We start from the raw sequence: 19,622 nt of genomic DNA, 5'->3' as shown, positions 1-19,622 counted from the left end.
GATCCTGGGAGTTACAGCATGTCATATGAGGAACAGTTGAGGACTCTGTGTTTGTACCCACTGGAGTTTAGACAGATAAGGGGAGGGGTCTGATTGAAACTGGCAGAATACCAAGAGGTTGGGATACAGTGAACATGTAGAACATATTTCCACTAGTCACATAGACCATGGTTCCAGGACACAGCCTCCGATTGAAGGGATGACACTTTAGAGCTGAGATTGGGAGGAAATTCCTCGGCTAGACAGTGAATCTCTGGAACATTTTGCCCCCGAAGGTTGTGCAGGCCATATTTTTTAAGGCAGAGATAATTGGGTTCTTGATTAAAAGCAGAACACGTGTTAAGGGAGCAAGCAGGATAATGGGGATTAGAAACATATCAGCAATGATTGAATGTTGGAGGTGATTCGATGGGCTGGATGTCCGAAATATATTGCTTTCTCTCATGTCTTAATGAGCATTCCATCTATTATTCACTGTCGAATTGTTAGCTTCTGGCCTGCTCTTGTACACTTGTATATTCATTTCAATTCGATCTCAAATTCTGGTCAATGCTAAGCCCTGTGATACAGACAGTGGGAAGATTCAGTGTCGGCCAGTAGTTCAATAATGTGTTGAATGCACACTGCCGCCAGTGAGTCCCATTTGCCAGCAGCACATTGTCTGTACGAAGATTGTCATTTTCAGTCTTCTTCTTCAAATGATCAATCCTGTGGTGCCAGTGCCATTGAATTCAACACCATCGGTGACATTTATCACAGCCTTCAGCAAGAATAAATTATGCAATATTTGAAACCTGTCTAATTATAGGAAAGTCTAAACTGAAGATATTGAATCTTTACTTGCATAGTGTTCAGAATAAGAAACACATTTTTTTGTGTTCAAATCAGGCAATTTGTCACGTCAAGGTGTTGAACTTGTCATGACTTGCAATGATAAGTTCTATTCTGTTCTCATTTCTTGTGCTGCTCTGTTCTTGTTTTATTTTTTATATTATACTGTAATCCCATTCTTCATTAAGTCCTGATTGAAATGTTCTCCGGTGAATATCCTCCACCCAACTTAAATTACATTTAATCTATTTGAACAGACATTGTGAGGCAGCTGCAGAAGAGAAGAACGGGAAGAGATAATGGCTGATTGTACACTGTGTCCACCATTCGACCAACTTTTCCCTCCACTCATCTAAAGTTTTTATTGTAGGTCAGAGAACCTCAGGATTATTACAGCACAGTTAGAGGCCATTCAGCCCATTGCTGTCCATGAGTTGTTCAACTGCACAATTTGGAGACAGAGAGAGTGTGTGAAGGTGGACTGAAAGAGAGATAAACAGAGAGAAAGAAAGTGAAGGGTGATAAACTGAGTGAGAAGAGAAAGGGGAGCAACAGACAGAATGAGAATGAAAGGGGTGCTAGAAGAGGTGGAAGTTCAGAAGCTAGAATGAGGGGAGATCGACCAGGACAGAACAAATATCATTGCCTTTCTTCGAATCTCAACAGCTGTGTCCTCCGATTTTCTGTATTCTGTATATTCTCCAAATTCGCAATCATTTTGGTCAACCCACAGCAGGAGGAATGCAACGATTCAAGAAGGCAGCTCCCCACCACCTTCTCAAGGGCTACTAGGGATGGGCAAGAAATGCTGGCCAGCCAGCAAGGCTCACATCCCACAAATAAATAGAAAAAAAATCACACTTTGATTAAGTATCATTTATTAGAATTCACATGCAGTCCATTGCCATCGAGAACATCAATGGCACAACTCTCATCTTCACTCTCTGATTCTGGAACAACAACCTGAATTGTGTTTGTCAGGTACAGTTCTCTGTTAACATATCCATACAATCTGTCTGTTATTTTATGCACATCTTCCCCTCAGATTAGACAATATTCAATAGGTGCAGGAGTAGGCCATTCCGCCCTTCGAGCCAGCACCACCATTCGTTATGATCATGGCTGATCATCCACAATCAGTATCCTAATAGACAATACTCAATAGGTACAGGAGTAGGCCATTCCGCCCTTCGAGCCAGCAGTACCATTCATTATCGTCATGGCTGACCATCCACAATCAGTATCCTCATAGACAATAGACAATAGGTGCAGGAGTAGGCCATTCGGCCCGTTGAGCCAGCACCACAATTCATTATGATCATGGCTGATCATCCACAATCAGTATCCTAATAGACAATAGACAATAGGTGCAGGAGTAGGCCATTCCGCCCTACGAGCCAGGACCACAATTCATTATGATCATGGCTGATCATCCACAATCAGTATCCTAATAGACAATATTCAATAGGTACAGGAGTAGGCCATTCGGCTCTTCGAGCCAGCACCACCATTCATTATGATCATGGCTGATCATCCACAATCAGTATCCTAACAGACAATACTCAATAGGTACAGGAGTAGGCCATTCCGCCCTTCGAACCAGGACCAGCATTCATTATGATCATGGCTGATCATCCACAATCTGTATCCTAATAGACAATAGACAATAGGTGCCGGAGTAGGCCATTCCGCCCTTCGAACCAGCACCACCATTCATTATGATCATGGCTGATCATCCACAATCAGTATCCTAATAGACAATAGACAATAGGTGCCAGAGCAGGCCATTCGGCTCTAGATTATGGACTATAAATGTTTTACTGATAGTATCATGACTGATCAGTATTTACAGGATGGATGTAACCATTTATGAACAGATAAGCATATTTATGTTCCGACAATCCTTTGGCATTACTCCCATATCCAAAGCAGGTTGAATGATTGAGCACAATTGGTTGACTATCTCTAATATCCCTCCTCTCAGTTGTGCTCACACGGCCCATGAAAAATGTGTAAAAGTGAAATGTTATTTTGAATTTGAATAAATCAAGAAAAGGGTTAATTGAAGCTGTTTGTTCAGTGTTTCCGATTATTGTCAGTCTCTGTGGATCCTAAACGTGTCACTGGAGGGTTTGCCTGTTCTATGAATAAGGGACTCCTTTCAATGTGTTATCCCATTGCATGCACAGGAACATCGCCCACAGCACCCACAGGGATCAGCAGCTCCAGGGAGAGGCAGAGTGGAGACTAGAGCCTGAGTACAATAGTTTGGAATATTTCAACAATGGACAGGAGTTTATCCGATGGTCTTTACTGACTTTCTCAGCCTTGGATATCATTAGCATTGCGGATTTATGATGTACTGATGGTTATTCAAGCTGGTTACGATCCCATCCTTGCTATAGTTGGTGTTCCCGGTAAGTCTCATTGTCTCTTAAACCAGTTTGAACTGACTTGCGGCTCATGATGTATAAATTTTGGAAAGGTGGAATTCAACATTTTCCGTTCCAATCAAAAATTCCACTCTTTACAAATTATAACCAGCAGGTTACTATTTAAAGGTTACTCACCAATACGTGAGGAGGAACTGGATTGTTCTCAAATTCCATGACACTTTTTTGCTCCCTGCACAGATTTACAGCTTCATATCCTCGCCACTCACCGATCTTCCCCATTACCGCCATCATGTTTTTGCAGTGTCTTCCTCAGCCTCAGTGTAACTTCTGAAAAAGCCATCATTTGTGCCTTTATTAAATCTGGATACAACTTCAAGTCCCTCCTAACTATGTTTCTGTTGCAAAATAATGACGCCTGAGATGTTTAACTTGTTCTTGGCACAGAATCTATCAGACGGGAAGACAGTGCCTTTTGCTCAAGTCATTGACTCATAATCTAGAGGCACAGAATAAAAGCCTGTTGGTATTTCAAAAAGGAAGTTGGCGACATTTAAGTGAAAACATGATCTTTTTTATTTAAAAAAAAGCCCAAGCTAATGTCCTTTGGAGAATGTAATGCTTCACCCTTCCCTGGGTATGTGACTTCCATGTGACTGCACACCCACAGCAAACTGCTATATTCTTTCTTGTTATGTGGAACAGCTGAACCAGCCACTCAGTTCAGGACAGGGATAACATGCTGGCATGACCAGGACTGCATACATCACATGAAAGTAGAGCAAAAGTAAAGATAACTCCCTTCCTATGCTTGTTTATCATATTCCTACAACTCATTTCCATTCAGGTATGTGGCAATTCCCTATTTCAAGTGCATTCTCTCTCACTGAGTCTCTCTCTGAGAGTGATGGTCATCTCCACAGGCACCTCTGGTGCTGGCTTTATTGATGCTGACATACATATGCAAGGAGCTTTTACATTCTATATCAGCCACAATGCATAGAGAAGGAATGGCCTTACCCGCCACAGGAAATAAACAGATAGGTTTTTGCAAAGATCTGCAGCTTGGATTGTGGATGACGTTGTTGGCTTGCTCGCCACGCAGACTTGCTTTTGTTCGGGTGTTTTGGCTCTAGGACCAACCATGCACGTCTACTTTTGGCTTGAGGTCCTATGGTTACCTTGCCAAAATTAAATTGATAGTCTTCATTGTCGGAATATACAGACATTAAGGAGAGTTCATCGTGCCGTTTTGCTGCTGACTGATGTTCATATAGTCTGATGGCTAGCTTCCTTCCTGTCTGTCTGATGCATTCATTGCCTGGTATTTTGTAAACCATGTTCGTTCTGCATGTTGTGGGAATAGGGTCTTTAACTCTTGTCGGAGAGTGGCTTTGCGTTTGTGGGATACCATGATTCCTTGTGCTTTTCAGAGTCTTGTTGTCAATTCCGATATGCTTTTGATGTAGGGCAGTGTGGCCGGTATGTTAGGTCGTACTGTGTCCTCCCGTTGTTGTCTGTTTTGTAGATGGATAAGTACGGATAACAAACTATTATGAAAAACCTGTGAGTGTTACTGAGGCAGCAGTTTCGGAATTTTGGACAGATATTCTCTCTTTTATAAGGAATTATATCCTTGTCACAGACAGAATGGAGCTTCACCAGGCTAATCACTGGTATGATGGTACCATGAGGAGTGAGTGAAGATTAATCTGTAGCACTGTGAGAAAATGAAAGATAATTAGATTGAAACTTGAGGGTTGTGGTCTATCTATATGTTCTAAACAGACACTAATAAAGTGATAAATTCCATGACTCACTTTTTTTATTTTCTCAAGATGCATGATTTTGGATAGTTTAATTGCCTCTGAGGATGTTTCTCCAATCCCACGCCCAATCTTCAAGTATATATACAGAGAGAGAGATAGAGTGAGAGGGAGAGAGAGAGAGGGAGAGAGAGAGAGAGAGAGGTGTCAAGATTTTGAATAAAGTCTCACCACATTAATGTGCAGCTGGTGTGTGACCCTGCAGTGAGTGCTACGTTATCTGCAATCCCAGCAACAGCCACAATACCTTCGTTCTAAATCAGTTAACGATTCCCACCAGCTTCTGATCTCTATGGAGAACACGGATCGTATGTAACAATCCTGACTGGCTGCATGGAGTGGTCCTGTACTCTGGAACAGCCATGAGGGGTGATTTCAGAGAACAATGCATCAGTTAGTGGCAGCAGTTGTTTGCTCATGGCTGATCAGATTGTGTCTGACCATCTGAATGTGTCTGACCGTCCCTTTCCTATTTTTTTCCCAATAAACATTGACTGTCCAGACCAGCCATGATCAGCCGAGTTCAGCCATGAATATCTCCAATAACCGAGGCTTCCCTGCTTCCTGTGGATGAGGGTACCACAGATAGCACAACAATAAAGCGGAAGGGACATCCTTATTTCAATGGAGGTCTGTTACGTTAAAGATGTGTTCACCTAACATCAAATCACCAATTCTTTTGAGACACAAGGACACAATAATTAGACTAACCAGAAACCATTTGGCTCTCAAAACCTGACTCACATTACCACTGACTCTTTCCAATCAAATATGCATCAAACTCAGCCTTCACTGCTCTCTTGGAAAGAGAATATCAGATAGCATAACATCATGGAAACATAAAAAAACGAGCAGAATTAGGCCATTTGGCCAATCGGATCCGATATGCTGTTCAATAATGTCTTACATATTTCTCAGCATTATTCTCCTGCCGTCCCCTGTAACCCTTGATCCCCTTATTACTGAAAAAACCATCTATTTCTGTCTTAAAGATACTGGAGTTTCTATACCTCTGTCTGTACATGTGCATGTGTCTCTTTGTGCATGTGTTTATGTGTCTGTGTACTTGTGTCTGTGGTTATCCATCTATGAATCAGCCTGTGTGGTTCTGTGTGTGTTTATGTCTATTTGCACTTGATTGTATCTCTGTGTGTGTGTGTGTGTGTGTGTGTGTGTGTGTGTGTGTGTGTGTGTGCGCGCGCGCGCGTGCGTGCGTGTGTGTGTGTGTGTTTATCTCTGTATATGTATTGTGTGTGTTAGTATATCGGGGTGTTTACCAATGTTTCTGTGTATTTTTGTATCTGCATCTCTGTGCAATGAGATATCTATTTTGGAGATGAAACAACTGATATCAGAAATGACAGTGGGTTTAATGTGAGAATTGCCGTTAATTGAGCAAAACATCTCAGTTGGTGGAGCTTCGATCTTTCAGAATCTCCACATGAGTCGTTCTGGTCATCTCGAGCCTGTGCCAGGGTCCACTCAACAATAGGAGTAGGAGGGTGGGAGGGGTAAGGGAACGGCTGTCGGGCACTGTACCATATGGCTTGGCTTTTACTGTCTTATTACAGGCTGTTTCTCATCGAATGAGGGAAGGGACAGTTGTGAGTGAGGGTGAAAGAATGGCACTGGTGTAAGAGATAGTGCAGGCTGGGTGAAATGATGAGGTGTCCAGAGTGAGTCAGTCCACAGTGTTGACTCCATGCGTTTTATTTTTTGCAGGGATGTTGCCGAGGTGACAGACAGTGTGAGGCAATAAAGGCATTGCATTCAGTAGTGGGAGTGGTAAGAGTTTGAGCCTCACTTGGTGACAGAGTGTGAACCTTGTTCGGAGTTAGTTGCTATAACAGATATAGAATGGGTGTGAAGGAGCAGAAAGAATACAGTGGCACTTTTACTGGCAGTAATGGAATGAATACAGATACTCATCCTATATTTCTGGATGTTTCTTCAGATCATCTCAGCATCAAGGTGAGCCTCATTGAATGTCTTGTCCAAGTCCATCACTAATAACACCACAGGCCACCCCCTCAGATTCCACTGAATCAGTTAGGGTGGAGCTTACAAACAGCAAGAAGAAACAAATATTTACATGTTTTATAACTGAACCAAAACTGTAGTACATATTTTGTACAACTTATGCTTTGAAGATTAGATACGCAAGTATTGTGGAATCTGCAGTAATAATGGATGATCTCAAGTTGCATGTAAACTCCGTGAAGTAAGTGACTGCTAACAAAATGAAAAAATAAAATCCACACGTGTGTATGAGGTAGGTTGAAGAGAATGTTGTGAACCAAACCAGAGACCAAGTAATTTTGACTTTAGTGTTGTGTGGTCAGAAACGCTAATTATTAACTTTGGGCTGAAGGAGCTTTTGAGGAATAGTGACAACAATATACTGCATATTACATGACATAAACATTGAATTTTTAATTGTTACTGTCAAACATCATGGAATCCATGAGTCTAGATTGCCAGGTTAGCTGTAATGAATTGGGAAAGTTCAAGATAAAATTTAGTGGCAGGCAGGCAATCGTTGTTATTTCTAGAAATATTCAGTCATAGAGTCAGAGAGATATACATCATGGAAGGAGACCCTTTTGATCCAACTCATCCATGCTGTTCAGATATCCTGAATAAATCTAGCCGCATTTGCCAACAATTTGGTTCATACCTCTCTCAAACGTTCGTGCTCATTTGTCCAACCTGATGCCTTTCAAATGTTGTAATTGTACCACCCTCCACCACTTCCTCTGGCAGCTCATTCCATGCACACATCACCCAGTTGCCCTGCCGGTTGCATTTAAATCTTTCCCCTCTCATGTTACCCTTTGCCCTCTGGATTTGGATTCCCCCAACCCCAGGGAAAAGACCTTGACTCTTTACTCAGATTTACCATAATGTTACAAACCTCTATAAGGTCGCCCCTCAGTGACAATTGTTTGTTTTATTGTGCAGGGACTGGAGCAATTTTTCCACACAGCGCCCACAGCCAAAAATGCCATTCATCATGAACATTATTTGTATTGGTGGGACTGTTTTGGGACAAAAGTAAACAACGCTAGGAAGAAATTTCCCCTCCTGTTCAATACATGTCTGGGGAAAATTGAGAACCTGAAAGAGGGGTCAGACTAGATTTATTGCTGCGTCTGCAATTTTTGACAGTGCAGCATTCCACTCAAGTGTTAGTCTATGTTCTGTTCTCGTCTTTTAGTTGCTCAGGAATCAGTATCAATGACAATACAACCTCAGCCTCATTATCTGACAACAAACGTCCCTAATGGTGTATTGCAGAGCTCAGAAACAACTCAACAGCCGGCTACACAACACAGGAGGAGGCCATGTAATCTTTCTCGGCTGCTACACAGGAACAGGGAGTCCTGGTTCGCTAAAATTAAATACAGAGCAGAAATAACTACTTACTTTTATATTAGAAAGCTGTATCGAATGGAATTCCTCAGGGACCAGTGTAAGGTCATCAACAATTTACAATCCAGATTTACGATTTTGGAGGGAGTGGTGAGAGAACGAGACAGGGGGCAGCCAGGAAGGCAATATTCTGCATTTAAAAACTTACCTTGTGAGTCGGCGGCCTCCTGATCCGAGTGGCAGGGTTGGTGAGAAGGCCAGACGGGAAGTGAACTATTATATTTGGGCATTGTCCTGTATCAATGGTTTAGATAAGCACAACAAAATGTACTCTAACTATATTTGTCAGTGATGCTAAGATTAGCAGGAAATTAAGCTATCAGGATGAGGTAGAGAGAATGTAAGTGGATAAGCAACTGACAATTTGGCAGATGAAATATGATGTTGGTAATTGTGAACCTGTGAGACTTTCAGGAAGAACAAAAGGCTATATGTTACATGAATGGAGGGAGATTCTGGGACCTAGTGATACTGTGTGTGCTAGAGGGTTCTCTCTGAAACTTTCAGACAGTGGAAGCGTTGTTCTACCATCCTGATGGCGACTCCGTGATGGTCCGAGTTGCCTCATTACTCTCAGTACACATGGGATATTTTTATGTGGTTGGTTGGTGGTGAGCAGTCGTGAGGAGGAGAGTGTTTTGGATTCTGTATCAAGGGCGTGGCCTTTATCCAAGATACCATCCTATATTTCGACATGAAGATCTTAAAACAATGGGAATGGCTGCCTGTTTCTGAAAGAAGAGGCTGCGGGTGCTGCCAGGACAGTTGGTCTTCACCACCATGATGTCGTGTGCATGGTCACACTGCAATGTTAATGGAGTGAGGGTTTGAAGGGCTCAATCACAAGAAAGAAAACATTAAATGTAGGTATTTTCAGATCAGCTGAAATGGTTAGTTATATCCCATTCTCTATTCACCTCCCAGAACCAGCCCGAACACTTTTCTCTGTTCAATCACAGGATGTGGGCTTCACTGGCTGAGCCAACAGTCATTCCATCCCTCATTGCCCAGAGGGTAGTTAGAGCCTGTGACATTATTGGGTGTGTGGGGACACATGTAGGCCAGAGCAGTGATGGATGGCAGTTTCCTTCCCTACAAGTTATGAGTGAATCAGATTGGTTTTCCTGACAATTGCCAACGGTTTAACCTTCATCATTCAAGTTTTAATTCCAGACTTTTTTTGAATTCAAATTCCAACATCTCACTTGGCAGGAGTTGAACTCAGAGACCCAGAGCATGATGTGCATTTTTGGATAAATAACCAAATAATAAGCAAAGTCATTCACATATACAAGAATGAGAGGTATGAACAGTGTCAAAAGAAAGCAGCTGCTCCTTTTAGTAAAAGGGCCAAGAAAAAGGCAGCACACTTTCAAATTGAAGCGTTTGAGAGTTAAAGAAAATTTAAGTGTTGTTTTCACACAGAGAGTGCTGGGGTCTAGAATGCACTTTCTGAGAGGAGTTGTCATGGGTAACCTCACAACCCATTAAACAGTATTTGGATGAGCGCTTGAAGTGTCATAATATTCAGGACTACGGGCCTCGTGTAGGAAAATGGGACTAATGGGCATGCTTCTGTGATTGTATGGTTGTGGATGTTCAACCATTGAGCAGCATAGGGCAGGAATTGTTTGGTTTCTGGAGACTATAATAACAAAGGCTATAAGAATGAACTGCAACTGCTTCCAAAAGGATACCAGTAGGGAACACATGAGAAAACATTCTGAAACCAGACAGTGGAGAACAAATAACAAGGAAATAGCAGAAGTATGACATAACTCCTTCAGTTTTTGATTAAAAGAAGAAAAGATAAAAAGATGACCTTCTCAGCAATACTAGGAAATCTGAGTGTGGTGAGAAATAGAAGTAGAATGAAATTAGCAAATAAACTAATTTAGAGAGATTATTGCGACCGGTTTTAATGGGCACAGACAAAGACAATGTTGGTTTATGATCTGGGATTCGTATTTGACAAACCAACCTGGAGATAAATTTTGGAGATGGAATAGATGCAATGCATTTGGAGTTTTGGAAAGGTTTTTGATAGATTCCCAAGCCCAATGTGTAAAGTAAAACACATGGGATTGGGCCAAATATATGGTGCCATAGTGGGGAAGCTGACAGGAAACAGTAAGCAAGAATAAACGGATATTTTTTTGTTGGATTGAAAGTTTCGTGGTGTAAATTAGAGATTCCAGGTATTCACAAAACATATCAAAAGTTTGGTTGAGGGAATCAAATGCAATGTTTCCAAGTCTGCTGACAGTACAAAACTGGGGCTGTGAGTGGTGCGGAGGATGGAAAGGTTCTCCAAGGCAATTGAGACAAGTGGAATGACTGGGAAAACATCTGGCAGATGAAGAGCAAGGAGGATGTATGTGACCTTGTGCACTTTGGTGGGAAGTAATAGAACAACAGCACAATATTTGAAGAGGGATTGTTTGAAAAAATATTGATCAACAAAGGGACTTGTACTCCCTGTCTTTTGTGTTATTCTGTGCAGACTCCAAAATCTATGCAGGGCGGTGACGTCGGAAGCTAGCTACCATACGATTTCCACCCCCAGCCAGCTAAGATTGTCCTTTCTGGGCTCTAGGTGCTGTTCAACCCTCAGGACAAATGCAACAAACTACAATGATGTGTTTGAAGCAAAGCTGACTTCTTTTACATTTCTCTCGGATACTAAACTCTAGTTTAATTTTAGATTTATAGCCATCATCAGGAACAAACTGCAAATGTCAGAACAAAAGTAACAGAAAATTACAGAGCAGAGCAAGGCCTTTTTTAATTCATTTGTGTGATGTGCGTATTGTTGGCTGGACAGCAGCATTCACCCTTAGCCCATCATGTGTGTGTTGGCTGGAATAGAACGAGCCAGGCTTTACAGCTTTCTGGCCTCATCATTGAGATGAACAATTTCAGACTGTGATCTCTGCCCCAATTTGTTTACATTTCTTGTTTCAATTTGTGTCTGGATCCACTGCATACCTGGCGCCAGGCACATCTTTTGTTTATTTGTTTCTTTTCCAGCCCTAACACCATTCCCTGAAGCCTTGAAGGACGAATGACATTTCTGCAATTTAATCTCTCCTGCCTTCCCCCGGTGACATCTGCCTTTTGCCCTTGTCTCACCCCCACCTTGCTCAGAATCTGTTACATTTCTGGTCCCAGGCCTCTGTCAGCTCACTGCGCCCCTGGTTCAGAGTTTTAAATTCTCTTCCTCCAGAGAGAAACTGAAATCGTTGTGGCTGCAGCATTCCCCAGATTTTAATTTTGGAAACAAAAACCATGAAATTGTTTCAGAGTTGATTTTTTTTTAGCATTAATCCACAATTTCGCCTCTTTAGAGCTAAAAGGTGATGCTCCCACAGTCTAAAAATGCAAGAGAGGTGGATTGGCCGCAGTAAATTGTCCGCGAGTATGCAGGTTCGGTGGTTGGGTTAGCTGCGGTAAATGTGGGGTTTATGGGAGTAGGGTGGGATAGAGAGCTAGTATAGACTGGATGCACTGAATGGCCTCCTTCTGCACTGTCAGGATCCTGTGATCTTAACCATTTGTGATCATGGTCACACTTTTCTCATGACAGGCCACACATCACCATGTTCATTCAGCTCAAGCTTTCATGCTGCCTTTGTGTTTTGAGAAGCTCTGTTGTTGGAATGGGAGCTTTCTTTGATGTGGCCTCTCCTCATTCTTCCACCCACGCCCCAGTTTCCTGCGTTAATTCCTGCTTTCTCTAATTTTCCCAAATGTGGTTTTTTGAAGAGCTCAAAAGGCGAGTGGACGGCAATTGAAAAATTAAAGAGTCAGAATGAAAGAGGAAGTGGAAATAATAAACGGGTTTGGTAGATCCAGGGGAATGAGGAAGGGTCACAGATGTTTCCAGACCTGCTGAACTATTCCTGCAACTTTGTTTTTGTTCCAGGGGAATGAGACTCCAGGATCCTCCTGTTGCAACTGTTCACACAGTATTTTTTTAATTAATGTGTGGGATGTGGGTGTCCCTGGCTGGGCCAGCATTTCTTGCCCATCAGTAGTTGCCCTTGGGAAGGTGGTGGTGAGCTGCCTTCCTGAATTGCTGCAGTCCTCCTGATGTGTGGTGATCCGCAATGCTTTTCGGGAGGGAATTCCAGGATTTGGACCAAGCGACAGCGAAGGAACAGTGATATATTTCATAGTCAGGATGGTGAGTGACTTAGAGGGGAACGAGGAGGTGGTGATCTTCCCATATATCTGCTGCCCTTGTTCTTCCAGATGGAAGTGGTTATGTGTTTGGAAGGTGCTGCCTGAGGATCTTTGGTGAATTTCTGCCGTCGAGACAACATTCTCTGATGAGAGTCAAACCCGCGCAGTCGAAGATGGGGCACTGAATAGTAACAGACTGAGTTCAAACGCAGGAGATTTGCTCAGCCAGTATTAGCACATAGTGTAACAGTCAGGGATGTGAAGTGAAGAGTGAGGGGAAATATTGCCACAAGCTTCAGATGGAAAACTTTTATCGGAACAGGAGTAGACCATTCGGCCCCTCAAGCCTGTTCTGTCATTCAGTTAGATCATTGCCTGATCTGTGGCTTAACTTTCAATTCCCAAAACCGACCAAACCGATCAATGAGGCTCCTCTGAAACAGACAAGGTGAATATTGATTTAAAAATTGCAAAAATAATTGCAAATGCAGAGAAATCAGAAACAAAATCAGAAATTGCTGGAAAAATTCAGCAGGCCCGGCAGCATCTATGAAAGAAATCCGAGTTACCCTTTCAGGTCCAGTGACCTTTTGAGTGACCAGATACAGTTGACCATTCCCTCCTTCCTGTAACACTCTCCGGAACAGGTGATGGTGTGAGGGCCATGAGGTTGTCAATAACAACTGAGAAAACAGCAGTGCACGCTGAATCAGAGAGAAAAAAGAAACATTTTGGTCTTTCACTTTTAAATCAATTGCACCAATTTATTCACTATTGTTCCAGAAACGGGACAAGAGACCAGAAGATCAACTCAATGCCATCGGGTCTGGGAACCATTGTTATTCTAACCTCCATGTGAATCCATGTTATAACCATTAGTTTGATTCTGAACCATCCTCTGGGCAGTTAGAACGGATGATAAAAGTTAGCTGAGCTTCTGATGTCATGATCCCATGAACAAACAAAAGAAATGTCCAATTACTGAAGTTACTTGTGAACCCACTGGTGTTTCTTTAAGCTATATGTCTGAGTGAATTTTCTCACATACACAGAGTAGGTGAATGACCTCTCCCCAGTGTGTATTTGCTGATGTACAGTGAGGGCTGATGATGCCGTGAACCCAGCCCCACAGTGACAGCACCTGTGAGCACGTTGGCAGTACAAAAGTCCACTTGAGCTTTTATTGCACTTCCCACAATCTGCACATTTAAAGGGTCTCTCTTCAGAGTGAACCTGCTGGGGTTTCAACAGGCTGGATGACCGGGAGAAATCCTTCCCTCACCTGGAGCAGGTGAATGGTCTCTCCCCAGTGTGGACACATTGGTGTGTCAGCAGGCGGAATGGCTGAATGAATTCCTTGCAACTCCCACAGCAGGGAAACAGCCCCTTTCCAGTGTGAAACCGCTGTGAATGCCTTCTCACACATCCAGCAAGTCAACAGTTTCTTCCTGATATGATTGTGCCGATGTGTTTGCAGCTTGTATGTGGAATTGTAACACCTCTCACAGTCCCCATGGATCCACAGTTGGATGAAGGAAAATCCCAAGGCATTCTATATTTATGTGAGGAACAAGAGGATGGTCAGAGTAATGGTGGTGCCTACCAGGGATAGTGGGAGGGAACTTGTGCTCAGAGTCAGACATAGCAGGGGAGGGCCTTGATGAATACTTTGCTTCAGTACTCACCAGTGAGAGGGGGCTTAACATTTGTGAGGATAGCATGAAAAAGACAGACACGCTCAAACAGGTTGATGTTAGGAAGGAGGATGAAGCGAGGGAAAGAATGATTTGCCTTTGGTGATTACTTTTGCGTCCTCACTGCCTACTGGAGTAATACCAGATGATTGGAGGGTGGCAAATGTTATTCCCTTGTTCAAGAAAGGGAATAGGGATAATCCTGGGAATTACAGAAGAGTCAGTCATTCTGTGGTGGGCAAATTAGTGGAGAGGATTCTGACAGACAGTATTTATGATTATGTAGACATGCACAATTTGATTAGAAATAGTCAGTGTGGCTTTTTGAGGGGCAGATCATGCCTCAGAAGCCTTACTGAATTCTTTGAGGGTGTGGCAAATGACATTGATGAAGATCAAGCATGGATGTGGTGCACATGGATTTTAGAGAAGCATTTGATTTGCTTCTCCAAGGTAGGCTCATTTAGAAAGCTAGGAAACATGGGATTCATGGAAATATTTGTTGTCTGCAGACAGAATGGAACCCAGAAGGTTGTAATAGATGGAAATTATTCAGCATGAAGCTCGGAGATCAGTGGTGTTCTGAAAGAATCTGTTCTGGGAACCCCACTCTTTGTGGTCTTCATAAATGACTTGGATGAGGAAGTGGAAAGCTGGGTTAGTAAGTTTGATGATGACACGACGTTTGGTGGCATGGTGTTGGTGTGGAGGGCTGTTGGAGTTTGCAATGGGTCATTGACAAGATGAAAGGCTGGACAAAGAAGGGGCAGATAGAATTCAACCTGGAAAAGTGTGAAGTCATTCATTTTGAAAGGTTGACTTTAAATACAGAATTTAGGGTTAACCTAATGTTCTTGTTAATGTAGAGAAACAGAGGGATCTAGGGGTCCACATCGATAGACCCATCAAAGTCCCTACCCAAATTAATAGTGTTGTTGAGAAGGTGTATGGTGTGTTGGCTTTCATTGGCAAGAGAATTGAGTTTAAAAGCTGCAAGGATATACTGCAGTTGCTTAAAACACTCGTTAGATCACACTTGGAATATTGCGTTCAGTTCTGATCGTCTCATTTTAGGAAGGATGGGAAAGCTTCTGTGTGGGTGCAGAGGAAATTTACCAGGATGCTGCCTGAACTGGAGAGCAGGTCTTATGAGGGAAGGTTGAGGGAGCTCGGGCTTTTCTCTTTGGAGAAAAGAAGGATGAGCTGTGACTTGATATAGGTAAATAAGATGATGAGAGACATAGATAGCATGGATACCCAGAGAACTTTTCCCAGAGCAGAAGTGACTATTATGAGGGGTCATACTTTTAAGGGGATTGGAGGAAGGTATTGTGGCGATGTCAGACGTAGGTTCTTTACACAGAGAGTGGTGGGTGCATGGAATGCTCTGTCGGCGGTGGTATTCAAGTCAGATACATTCGGGACGTGTAACCGAGTCTTGGACAGTTGCGAGGATGATCGTAAAATATAGAGTATGCAGGGTAGTTTGATCTTCACGTGGGATAATATTTTGGCACAACATTGTGGGCTGAACAGCCTGCGCTGAACACTTCTGTGTTCTATATGTTCAATTCAGCTAGCCTGCATACGTTTAGACCATGGGAAGAAATAGAAGCACTGAGACGCAGACATGGTGAGAATGTGCAAACTCCATGCTGACACCAGCTGAAGCTGAAATCAAAGCTGTGTCCATTTTGCTGAAAGGCCCCAAAAATACTTGGGTCGGGTCCAGTAGGAAATTGAAACCTGGTCTCCCTCGTGTAAGGTGGGGAGGCTGACCACAATGCTAATGAGGGCATCAGGTGCGAATGCCCCTTTAAGCCCTTGACATGTGCACCAATCACATACAATCGGTTCAGTATCCAAATTCTACTTCGATTGCTTCGCCCATAATCGTCAATGCCACAGCATCACAAATTCACTGCTGAATGCTTCTTAAAGTCATGAGCATCTCTGCCTCTAGGACACTTGCAAGCAGTGGCATCCAGATTCCAAACATCCACTGGCTAAAAGCGTTTTTCTGTAAATTTACTCAAAACTTCCTTCCTCTTCCGTTAAATCTATGGTCCCCGGTGATTGATCCCTCCCTCAAGGGGAAGCGTTTACATCGTCTATCCTCATTATTTTGTACATCTCCTCTGCTCTGAGGAAAATGGCCACAGAATGTTCAAACTCGCTTCATAACGGAAACTCTTCAGGTGAGACAATATCCTGGTAAATCTCTTCGGCACAGTTTCTGGTGCTATCACATCCCACAATAATGTGAATTAATGAACAGCCCCCAATACTCTCGCTATAGCGAAATGAACAAATACAATGAATGTTGCAGAAAGCCACTGAAACTGGTCTTTTCCGATGCAGTCCATGTTGCTCATTATTGCCATGGCTCATTTTCCTAGGCCTGATGTTCCAATAATCACTGGTCCATGTTAGTAAAAGCTGCTCCATGAGCCTTGATCTGACCGTCCCAGTGTCTAAATATTTCACCTGGTTTATTCCTGGTGGTGAGACAGGCCACGTTCACTCAGCAACACTGACTGCGACAAGACAGAATGAACAATGTCAATGTGAAAATGGATGTTAGATTGTGCAGTGTCTCAGTGAAGTGGAAGGAGGGACGTAAAGGAGAGTTAGTGATTGTGGGAGGGAGAAAATTCTCTAAGTGGTGGGTTTGAATTCTGACACATCAAATGCAGATATGTGAGAGAGCCAGGGTTGAGAGATGATTGTCACCACCTCAAAGAATATTTTCACGTAAAAAATGTTTGATACTTGCCACATTTCTGTGGCCGATGGCACAAGGATTAAAAAGAAATACAGCAAGCACCCACTGCCGTGACTCAGATTCGAGCCGAGGTTGCTATGGCCACAACACAGAGTACTAACCAGAATCCGATCACGGCACCACATGAGTTCGCTGGTGTGCAACAAACAATAACTACAGTGGCAGAGGATATGTTAGGAACAGCACCAGATCGACAACAGGAATTCTATCCATGCAGGGCGCTGTAATGTGGAGATTCACAGAGGGCTGGAATCTGTAATTACGATGCTACCAGGGACTGTGGCAATTCCATCAATGATTATATTGAAGACTGAGATTGATAGATTTCTACGAAATATCAAAGACTCAGTGTATAGTGCTGGCTCTAGTTGAAATGTACCTTTCAATCGTAATCTAGTTTAACATTGGATATTTCATCAACTCTTTCACACAAGGAAGTAACCATTGCTGCATACAACCATATAGTCCCAGTTCCTGGGCCCAGAACCAGGGAAACTCAGTGACCCAGACACGAAGATATAACCGGAAATGGGGATGGCAATGAACGTGCAGACATACGCTGTGAAAATAGATGACGGGATAGTCTGTGCATTATGAGACAAGACAATGTGACTAAATCGAGATAGAGCCACGGGGATGATGTGCAGAAGGATGAGCGATACACTGGTGAATCAGACAGTGACTGGGGGGATACAGATAGAAGTAATGCAATCGGTGAGCGCGCAGTCCTTCTATGGCCATAGAGACGCGTGAAATGCCGAGTCTGTGAGCTCCAACCTCACCCGGTGCAGCTTCTATTGACATGGAGCAGGGATAATTGGGACCTCAAGCTGTATGACAAGATGCACAGCAATTTTAATCTGAGGCAAAATATATTTTGGAAGCAAAGTTATTTGTGTATTGAGTGAGGATCTGTCCCTGATAATATCACAATTATAATGACAGTTTGCAAATATTCAACCCATCAAGAGAGAAATCTGTGCTGGGAGAAATAGAGGTAATGTTTTTGCTCTCTTACTTTTGTCATATGGCTGACCCTGCACTGGGTTGAATTGTGGGAAGGGCTTTTTTTCGCTCATTTCATTTTATTCAATTTCATGCAAACATGCACAGGTCACTGAAGTCATCCGAACTTCTGAAAAATATCGGTAATATATGATGTTGTGATTAGGCTCGAGTTTACCTCAGGTTATGGAGGAAGAGCAGGAAAGCGGATTTGACATTTTTCAGATCAGCAGCGATCTCATTGAATGGCTGAGCAGACTCGCTCGGGTGAATTGTAGCTTCCTGATGACAAATGGCAGTGAAACTCACTGCGACACAAAGGGGATACAATTGAATTGAAGTGGCGACTGTGATTATCTTTGCTGGTTGTTTATCTTGTGAATGTTACCCTTCCTGCTGATGTCCCTGCTAACAACACAACACAAAGGTGAGTAGCCTGACTGAGCAGTGACGCCTAAGGCACCTTTCCCCTCTTTAAGCGGCTGGAACATGGACCCTGATGTTCTCGGGGACAGGAACTGACATTGAAAGGATTGCAGACGGAGCTGCACTGCCTTTGCTTTGTCACCATCAGGAAAAATAAAACTTGATATCCTGACCGGGAATCGAACCCGGGCTGCGGCGGTGAAAGCACCGAATCCTAACCACTGGACCACCAGGGATAGTGGAGGATATGAGTGCATTGTTTCTTAACGGCACAACTTCTGGCTTTTTTTCTCTTTCTACGACAGTTGTTTCTCCTGAAAAATGACTGAATCATCGTGTTTTTACAGCACAGAAGGAGGCTCACCATCCCAGTTTCCAGCCTTGGCCCATAGCCTTGTGTGTTACGAGACGATGGGCCGGCTGTTTGAGACGTTCACGTTCCCTTGGGGAACTGGGCCACATGTTCACCCTCAGAAGGTAATACACAGGCACATTTCCCAGAAGGTGACAAAGGCCTCAGCAGAGACCAACCCCGAGAAAGCAGGATTTCACCCATTTGGGTTCTATAGTCCCATTTCACACTTCAAAACCAGAATCTGATTACAGCAAAGAAATAAAGCATTCGGCCGCTCCCCTCTCCGTGTTGCTCCCCCATTGTTTCCTTGTCAACCTGCAGTTTATAATACCTCACCTCACCTCACTGCTGGCCTGTGGGGAAAATGAGATTGTCATAATTTCAGACAATATTGAATGTCCTCTTTTAGATGTTGGATGCTGCAGTTGTACAAACATTCTCATCTCCTCCAATTAGAAGTAACCTCGTGACTGGTGCTTTACAAGACCATTGCTTTCAATACTGCGCTACAGAGCGAAGGCTGTGCCCTGTAAGGTAGGGTTCCATGCCGTAGAAACTGCAATGTAATAGATGGCAGGATAGTCTGTGCATTATTAACCATGACAATGTGACAACACCGTGATGGAGCCGAGGGGATCATGTGCAGAAGGATGAGAGACACAATGCCGAATCAGGCTGTGACCAGGTGAT

At 43.1% G+C, this 19,622-nt stretch overlaps 1 non-coding gene across 1 annotated transcript; it reads right to left on the bottom strand.

The window, feature by feature from the left end:
• Nucleotides 1-18,741: 18,741 nt before the first annotated feature.
• trnae-uuc (transfer RNA glutamic acid (anticodon UUC)) lies at nt 18,742-18,814 on the bottom strand. The gene has a single exon. It is a non-coding gene; the product is annotated as a tRNA-Glu (tRNA).
• Nucleotides 18,815-19,622: the final 808 nt, after the last annotated feature.

The sequence above is a fragment of the Stegostoma tigrinum genome, unplaced genomic scaffold (assembly GCF_030684315.1).
Source record: "Stegostoma tigrinum isolate sSteTig4 unplaced genomic scaffold, sSteTig4.hap1 scaffold_126, whole genome shotgun sequence".
NCBI lineage: Eukaryota > Metazoa > Chordata > Chondrichthyes > Orectolobiformes > Stegostomatidae > Stegostoma > Stegostoma tigrinum.
The sequence above is the reverse complement of the archived record's forward strand: the minus strand, read 5'-3'. Positions and strand labels throughout refer to the sequence as shown.